This window comes from Acomys minous (assembly GCF_964271855.1).
Source record: "Acomys minous genome assembly, chromosome: 13".
Classification (NCBI taxonomy): Eukaryota; Metazoa; Chordata; class Mammalia; order Rodentia; family Muridae; genus Acomys; species Acomys minous.
In genome coordinates, this window is record NC_140495.1 from 112,699,093 (window position 1) to 112,708,167 (window position 9,075).

Genomic DNA, 9,075 nt, shown 5'->3' on the forward strand with positions numbered 1-9,075 from the left:
TCTCTGTTTTAAGGCCAACCTGGTCTACAAAGCAGGGTCTAAGCCATCTAAGTTACATAGAGAGCCTGTTTCAAAATGAGACTAAATAGCTGAACGAGATGGTGGGCACCTATAATCCCAGCACTGGGGAGGCAGAGGCAGGTGGATTGCTCTGAGTTTGAGGCCAGCCTGGTGTGCAAAGCGAGTCCAGGACACCTAAGGCTACAGAGAGAAACCCTGTCTCGAAAAACCAAAAACCAAAAATCAAAACAAAACAAAAAGCAAATGCAAAAAGAAAACTCATGTATCCCATAGCTGGAAACTTTATCATGCACTGCAGAGGAAATGGACAGGCTTCAGGGCTTCTGTCTCTCCAGCTGCTTTTCTGTGTGTGGGAGCTGCTGGAGTCTCTGCATTCAGTCATTTCCACTCTGTGGAGGCGCCTGCAGGGAACCCTCTTCTGCAGTCTCACAAAAAGGCCAGTTTTCTCTTTTTCCCGGTGAGTGGAGGATGGTCCGCACCTGCATCCATCGGCCAGTGTTGTCTGTGGTCTGCCTGGTGCAGAGTTTCAGCCTGTAACTTCTGCTTATCAAGACTAAAATGTGTTTTGTCTCTCCAACCCTTAGGGTGGCTGTTAGAGAAAAAATAATCCTGAGTTGCCCATCTCAGGTAGGAGCCCTGGCTAGCATGCTGGTCTCCCTACGGAGCAGTGAGGGGACCTCTGGGTCTGCAGCTCTGTCCATGCACAGCGCTGACACGGCAGGAGGGAGATGTGAAGACCAGATTGAAGCAACAGGTTCCTAACGTGTGGGACACCTCACCTAGACTGCAATGATTTCCTCTCAGTTCCTCTCTGACCTTAGAGGGACAGGAACAAGAGTACAGCACAAAGAGGGATTGGAGCCTAAGGGAGGCAGCCTGGGAGGAGGGGCGAGACAGTCCTGCAGACATCAGGGGACAGAGACTGGTAGGTAAGGGGTGGAGGAAGGTGCCTTACCTCCTCTGCCTCAAAAACATGGTCTCCCTCAGGAAGTGTCCGAACTGCCTGATTACTGATGCTGGATCTCACTCACCACTGACCTCTCTCTTTTTTTCTTTCCATCTCCCTCATATAGTGAGGGGTCGGCTAACTGAGGAGGACAAATGCCACCTACTTCACGCCCTCCTTCATTCCGCCCCTCGTGGGGACCCCTCCTGCAGGCGCAGTCACTCCTTTAGCGCTGCTCTGGGATGAAGCCAGGCTTTTCATGAGGAGGGTCCAGAGGATGGAGATGGTCAAGACTTCAGCCCCAGACTGATGACCACTTGGTAGCAGCTGGTGAGTGAGCATAGATCAGGGTGTAGGTAGGGAAGACCAGGGAGGAACTCTTTATTATTTCTTGTGTGTTTGTTTTAAAAATTACATTTATTAGCTGGATGAGGTGGTGCACGCCTTTAATCCCAGCACTCAGGTAAGCAGAGACAGGTGGATCGATGTGCATTCGAAAGAGAGTCTAGGTCAGCCAGGGCTGTCACAGAGAAAATATGTCTCAAAAAACAAACAAAAATTACACTTACTTATTTTAAATTTGTATGTTTATTTATATGTGCATGTATGTGTGCTTGAGTGAGTACATATGCATAAATACATATAGAGTGCATGTATATATGTGAATATACATATGTCCACATATGCATATGTTGTGCATATAAAGATGTGTTCTTTCCTTCTACCATGTGGATTCCAGTTACTTTGCCAGGCTTGGTAGCAAGCATGTTTGCTGCTGAGCCATCTAGCCACTTTACGTGTGTGTGTGTGTGTGTGTGTGTGTCTGTGTGTCTGTGTGTCTGTGTGTGTGTCTGTGTGTCTGTGTGTGTATTGTGTGTCTGTGTGTGTCTGTGTGTGTATGTGTGTGTGTGTGTGTGTCTGTGTGTATGTGCGTGTGTGTGTGTGTCTGAGTGTGTCTGTGTGTGTGTGCATGTGTGTGTGTCTGTGTCTGTGTGTGTGTATGTGTGTGTGTGTGTGTGTCTGTGTGTCTGTGTGTGTGTATGTGTGTGTATGTGTGTGTATGTGTGTGTGTATGTGTGTGTATGTGTGTGTGTGTATGTGTGTGTATATGTGTGTGTGTATGTGTGTGTGTGTGTGTGTGTGTGTGTGTGTGTGTGTGTGTGTGTTACAGGAGCCATCTTTCTTCTGTCCCCACGATCCCTGGGGAAATCCAGCTCTGGTTTATCAGGTTTGGGCTTTTAACTACTGAGCCACGTGGCCACTCTCCCCCGTGTTTATTTTATTTGTTTGTTTCTGACACTGTCTCACTATGTAGCCCCACCTGGACTTCATTATGTATACCAAGTTGCTCTTGAATTCAGAGAGATCCACCTGCCTCTGCGTCTCTGGTGCTGGGTTTAAGGTGTGAGCCACCAGGCACCTTTCTGAGACAGGGTTTCATGTAACCCAGGCCTTTAAGTCCCTGAGGAGAGGAGTGAGACGTGGTACAGAGCAGGACCCTGTCCTACCCCGTGAACCCGGCCACTCGCTCTAACACGCACTCCACATCCACCATCTCTTCCCCACACCCAGCCAGGCAGAGCTGTCACCGCAGCAAAGACTGACGTGGAACAACAAATGAGCAGCTAGAACCAGCCTCCGTGTCCAACCTCAGCAGAGCCAGGAGCACTGCCGCTCAAGCCTTTGTCAGGACCCGCCTAGCCTGGACGAACTGGCTGACATTCAATGTCTGAACCCTAATACAAGGGTGGAGCCGGGTAGCGCGGTCTGAATATTCCCCTCTGTGTATTCCTCCCGTCCCCATCGTCCCCATCGTTATTACGTTTGAGGGACCTCATTTTAGAATTAGGCCAAGGCTCAGTCCTTGTGACTAGAGGCAGTGAGTGAGGAAGGCAGGGCCCATCTTTCCCACCACCACCAGGGGGAGCTGTCATCCACAGGCAGAACAGCTAGTGGTGAAGTCAAGGGTTCATTTTAAAATGGTGGGGTGGGCAGATGGAGGCGACTCACACCTACAATCCCAGCACTTGGGTGGTGCAGACGCAAGGACAAGAGTTCAAGGTCATCATGAGCTCAGCAGCAGGTTCCAGGCCATTTTGGTCAGATGGCACCAGGTCTCAGAAAACAAAACTTTAAGACTGGGAGAGGGCGCAATACTTCCCTTGGACTTGGGTTGTGATTTGGGAGAGTGAGGGGAAGTGTTACAAAGCAGGGGTGGGGGTGGGAATGGGGGCGGAGGCGCGAGGGGAGACGGGGAGGGGGTGAAGTGGGGGGTGGGGGGCTGGGGGGAAAGGGCCCCGGGGGCGGTCTGTTGAGGAACCAGCCTGCCTCCATCTTAGGCTTAAAATCCATCTTATAATGAAGACAAACTAGTTTCATTCCGATTTACCATTAAACCGCTGTTTCTCAAGGCCTGGACTATGCTCCACCTGTAACCCTTAACTACAAACGGTTCTGTACCTGCCTGTTCCAGGAATGGCGATCATGACCTTGCTTCAAAAATGTGTTTATAACCGTCTTGCAACCCTGCCCTTGTTTCAAGGTTATACGACCACCTGTGACTACCTCGTTGTGACTACCCGTTGTCAAGACTACCTCGCCGTGCCCACCTTGTAACCGTGTCTTTGTTTCAGGAGGGACTAACTGGCTATGCTTATGCTCTGCTCCTGTAACCTACCAACCCCCGCCCCGCCTGAAAACCCCTATCCCTGACTTGTCTTCCTCACATCCAGTGCTAGTCACTAAAACCCGGCCTTAGCAAGAGACAGCCCATATAAAGGAATTTTTAAAAAGCTTTCTTTAATTAATTTAGCTATGATGATTTGGGTCTGTCAACAACGGTCTTTCTCCTTCCGTTTTTGAGATTAACGCTATCCTTTTTTATATTCCTACGCCCCTGTTACCCCGTATGCAGCCTCTGCCCTTCCAGACCTAGCCCTTTCTCAGGACCTAAAGATGGTCCATTGGGCAGTTCAGGGAAGTACTTAGACTCTCAGTGCTTCTGCCCTTCGCCCGAGGTGCTGGGCTGTCCTGTCATGTCCCCTGGCCACAGGGCCTGGGAGGCGGAGCTTTGGGGGCCTTAGGAAGGAAAAGCAGGCGTATGGCGGGAACATGGCCGCATGGTCCCAGAGAAGGCTCTCGGGAGTGGCCTTCTGTGGGTGAGGCCTATAAATGGCTCCTGGACTCTTGGCATTGCTGGCCTCGGATGCTAGCCGCTCACGGAGAGCTGCCCCTGGGAGAATCCGCCAGTCCGCCAGAGGAAAACTGATGGCATCCACGTGGATCATGACTTCGGGAGGTAGTGTTCAACGATGTCACCACGGACAGGCGCATCTAACCCTTTCACTCCTCTTTCATCGGGCAGGTCTTCTCCCTTTCCCAGCTCCTTGTCCCAAGTACGCAGCACATCCTGAGCCCAGAGTTGGTCCCTCGCCACTCCCTCCGCCCTTTCCTCAGGATGGGATGCACTGCAGGTGATGAAGCTTGGTCCTAGGATTGACCTGGCAGAGCCTGATGTTCCCTCTTTCCCTGAGGCAAGGAAGGAACTAATACCGGAATCCCTCAAAGACTGCTAAACACAAAACTCCCCCCTCCTCTTCCCCCTCCTCCCGCTCCTCCCCCTCCTCCCCTCCTCCTCTTCTTTTTCTTCCTCTTCCTCCTCCTCTTCCCCCTCTTCTCCACCTCCTCCTCATCCCCCTCCTTTTTCTTTCTTTTTAAAAAAAAAAATACAGGGTCTCTCTGCCCAAGACAGCTCTGTCTGTCCTGGCACTCCATATGTGGATCAGGCTGGCCTTGAAGTCACAGAGCTTGACCTGCCTCTGCCTGCTGAGGGCTGGGCTTGCACCACTGGTGCTAAAGTCTTGCACGCCTACTTCCATTACCTCTTTAAAAGGGAGAGCGGGAGGCTAAGCAAGTTGTTCTCAATCTGTGGGTCATGACCCCTTGGGGGGGGGGGTCAAATATCAGATAACCTGCATATCAGATATTTACATTACAATTCAAAACAGTAGCAAAATTACAGTTGTTAAGTAGCAAATGAAAATAATTTTATGGCGAGAGGAGGTGGTCACTACAACATGAGGATGAACTGTATTAAAGGGTCGAAGAATTGGGAAGGTTGAGAACCATTGCACTGTAGCCCTGGCTGTTCTGGGGCTTTGTAACCAGGCAGGCCTTGAATTTACAGAGAGCCTTCTGCCTCTGCCTTCCAAGTGCTCGGATTAAAGTCCTGTGCCACCACACTTAACCCTAAACACAAGGTCTAAACACCCTAAACACAATTCTTCTGACATGACTGGCAGCAGTCAAACCTCAGCAGGCCGTGGGTGAAGAAAGCACGGCTGCTATTGGAAAGCGTCTGGCTGCACCCTGCTGACAGGCACCTCAGCTGCCCCTTCCCCTTTACTTTCTGCCCGGTTTCCCTGCAGCCCCGTGACTCTGAATGCCTAGTATTGGCCAATCTAGACGTCATCTTTTCCTGAGACTGAGGCTTCAAGATTGTGTGCAAAGTCAACCAGACAGATGCCAAATCTAGTTTGCAGATGATCTTAAAGTAAGATTAAGCTTGGGCTCTCACGCTCCTACAAGCCTGGGAGCTTGCGTAGCCTTTTATTTACAGTTCAATACTTGTTGAACATTCTGCTTGAATTAATTATTTATGTTTGACTTAAACAAAACCACAATGCCCTGCTATGGTCCCTTCTCCCAGAATAGTCCCCAAACCTATATCCTAGCCAATCAGCTACCTAGATACATGGTGCTCAGGACAAAACCTATTCTTCTTGTGTTTAACTGGTCAAAATGATGTCACATCCCCTGATCCTGAAGTTACAGGCAGTTGTGAGCTGTCACGTGGGTTCTGGGAATGGAACTAGGGTTCTCTGTAAGGGAAGCAAGTGCTTTTAACTGCTGAACCACATCTCCAAGCCAAATAATGAGTCTTTATTGTCACTAAGGACCAGGATCCTCTGGGGAGTGGTGGCGCATGCCTTTATTCCCAGCATTCAGAGGCAGGCCGATCAAAGTGAGTTCAAAGCCAGCCACGGTCTACAGAGTTAGTTCCAGGGCAGCCAGGGCTACACAGAGAAACAAACAAAAACCCACCACCAGCAACAAGAGAGCAGGATTCTCAATCTAAAATATTAGGGTTTTTTTTCTATGACATAAAAGAAGAAGAATAGCGACATAATAAATAACCCTACATCTAATTAGGAAAGTCAGCATAAACATAGGCTGCATTTTCCCTTGAAACAGAAAGTTATTCCTACAAGGTGATGGTTTGGGAGGGGATCCCATGTGCTGCTGAGGGAAATGTCTGTCTACTGGGTGGAATAGATGTACCTATCTGTCCTTTCCAGATTATCTGCGGTATGTTTTATCTCCAAAGCGTCTTTACTTGTACATGTGTGCACAGTATAACATGTGGAAAAAAGTACTCAAGAAATGCTAAATAATTAGGGAACAAGGAAGGACTGAACAAAAGCATGAAAGAAGAGATAAGACTAATTGGTTTTGTAATAGTAACTCTGTCATGGTTTTTCTCATTTTTTTTTTGTGGTGGATAAGTGCATTAAAACATATTTGATGGGGCTGGAGAGATGGCTCAGCGGTTAAGAGCACTGACTGCTCTTCCAGAGGTCATGAGTTCAACTCCCAGCAACCACATAGTGGCTCACAACCATCTATAATGTGATCTGATGCCCTCCTCTGGCCTGCAGGTGTACATGCAGGCAGAGCACTGTATATGTAATAAATAAATATTTTAAAAAACATATTTGATAGTGAAAGTGTAAAGTACTATGTCAAATTCTAAAATATCCGTTTCAAATGGCTGTCTGCATAGAAGTTCATGGAGATACAGAGTCTTTGAGTATGGTTAATTTTTGTGTGTGTTTTTTTAAGGTTAAAACATGTTTCACAATAAAGTTTTAAAATGTCTTTTTTTTTTTTTTTGCTTTTGTTTTATTCATTCACAAGACAGAGAACCATCTGAAGAAAGGAACACAAACTAAAAGATATTAAAGGATAAATCAACCAAATGCAATAGCAAACGTGTTTGGGCCTGTCTAGAGCAAATAAATTGTAATTTAATTTTATAAGGATGAGAAGAAAGGCGAACACCAACCGTATGCTTCCATTAACCTTGCATCTCTAAGTGTTTGTTTGTTTGGTTAGATGGTTGGTTTGGTTTGGCTTTTAAAGGATTTTAAAGACAAAGTCTCACACAGTCCAGACTGGCTCTGAACACCTTCCTAATCTTCCTGGCTCTGCCTCTCAGTTTCTGGGATGAAAGTTGTGTTCCACCACACTGGCTGGGTTGTGGGGTTCAAATGAAAAGTTGTTTGGGTTTTTGTTGTTGTTGTTGTTTTGTTTTGTTTTTTGAGACAGAGCTTCTCTGTGTAGCCTTAGCTATCATGGACTTGCTTTGTAGAGATCCACCTCCTCCGTCTGCTCCAGTGCTGGGATTACAGGCATCCATCACCTCACCCGGCTAAAATAAAAAAAAAAATTAATACATTTATTTATTGCATGTGTATGTGTGTATATATGTGTGTGTATGTGTTTGTGTGTGTGTGTGTTTGTGTGTGTGTGTGTGTTTGTGTGTGTGTGTGTGTGTTTGTGTGTGTGTGTTCATGTGCATGCAATGCCAGAGGAGACAAGAAGAGGACAGTGGAGTTGGAGTTAAAAGGCAGTTGTGAGCCTTCACGCGGTGCAGTGAACCAAACTTAGGTCTTCTGCAGAAGCAGCGCCTTCGTAACTGCTGAGCCATGCACCTAGTCCCTGTTTCCTTGTATAGAGACATTTTGAGATTTTCCATAACGAAAATTCACACCTGTGTGTACGGACCTACATATATGAAGTGTGGTCTCCCAGAGCCAACATTTGGAACTGAATTTGAGCCAGAACCCAGGGATCTTTTCAGAGATGCTGGTACACGGTGATGATCAGTCATCAAAGCTTGATTTTCACTTGGGGATGGATTGGACTAATTGGCTCATTTTCAAATGTAAACCCGCCTGCCTTTCCTTCTCTTACTAGACCGCAATGATGCCCCCAGGACTGCGTGCTTTCTCCCCTGAAGTGTCAGTCACCCCCATAACCCAGTACTATTCTAGCGTTGTCAGATGGATTCTGCATCACAGTCACCTCCAAAAGCTGCGTTGTCATATGGGTCTGGAAATTGAATTTAAAACCTGCCCTGTTTTCTGGGTGACCCTCAAAAAAGTAAAGCGGACTTGTAAACGACGGAACCAGAGACCATTTTTTTTTTAATCTGTTTTTCTTGGCTGATTTTGTGGTATTTGGAACATACTCAGGACCGCATGCCTACTGGGCAAGGTTCTACCCCGGAACTACATGAACCTGCAAATCAAGGGGCCTGGGGAGGTACTCCAAGCAGTACAGGGCACTGGATAGAAGGTTTCCTTCTGTGTAGATTCCCTTCGGCAGCCTATGGGGGACGGGCAAATAGGCGGGTGGGGTTGGTGGCTGGGCTGTGCGGGGTGTGGCCAGCCGACCTCACGCTGCTGCCCGGCGCGTGTCCGCACTGAGGCCCGCCCCGCCCTGTATCCGCCCGCCCGACCCCAGCGCGGATTCCAGGAGGCACAGTCAGCTCAGGTCTGGCTCCTCTGTCCAGTTCCCCAAGTTGCCCGCAAGGCGCGGCGATTACATAAGTAGCCATGGCTTGCCTGCCGAAGGGACAACTTTGGGTTAGGGACACGCAGGCCCACATAGACAAACAACTCTTCCTGACTTTCGGCACCACCCCCTGGTCTGTCCAGATTCCCAGGCAGATACTCAGAGCTGCAGTCATGAACTTCAGCCTCCTTGCTGGCCGCAGAGACTGGGCCAGTGTACCCTGAGCTCAGCTTCTTCCCCTCCTGACCCCGGAGTGGGGCGGCCGATTAGCGTTTGTGCCGTGGAAACCATCCACTAAGTCTTTGCCAAAGTCTTGGGAATCTCACTCGATTATCCTGGGCCAGAAAACCCTCCCCAGGAAGAGGCATCACTCCTCCTGGAGTAAGTGTGCAGCTCTCAAGAGGCCAGCCCCTCAGAGCACAGAACCCCGGGGAGAGTGTTAATAGGTCCTGAAGACAGAAGCAGCCTCA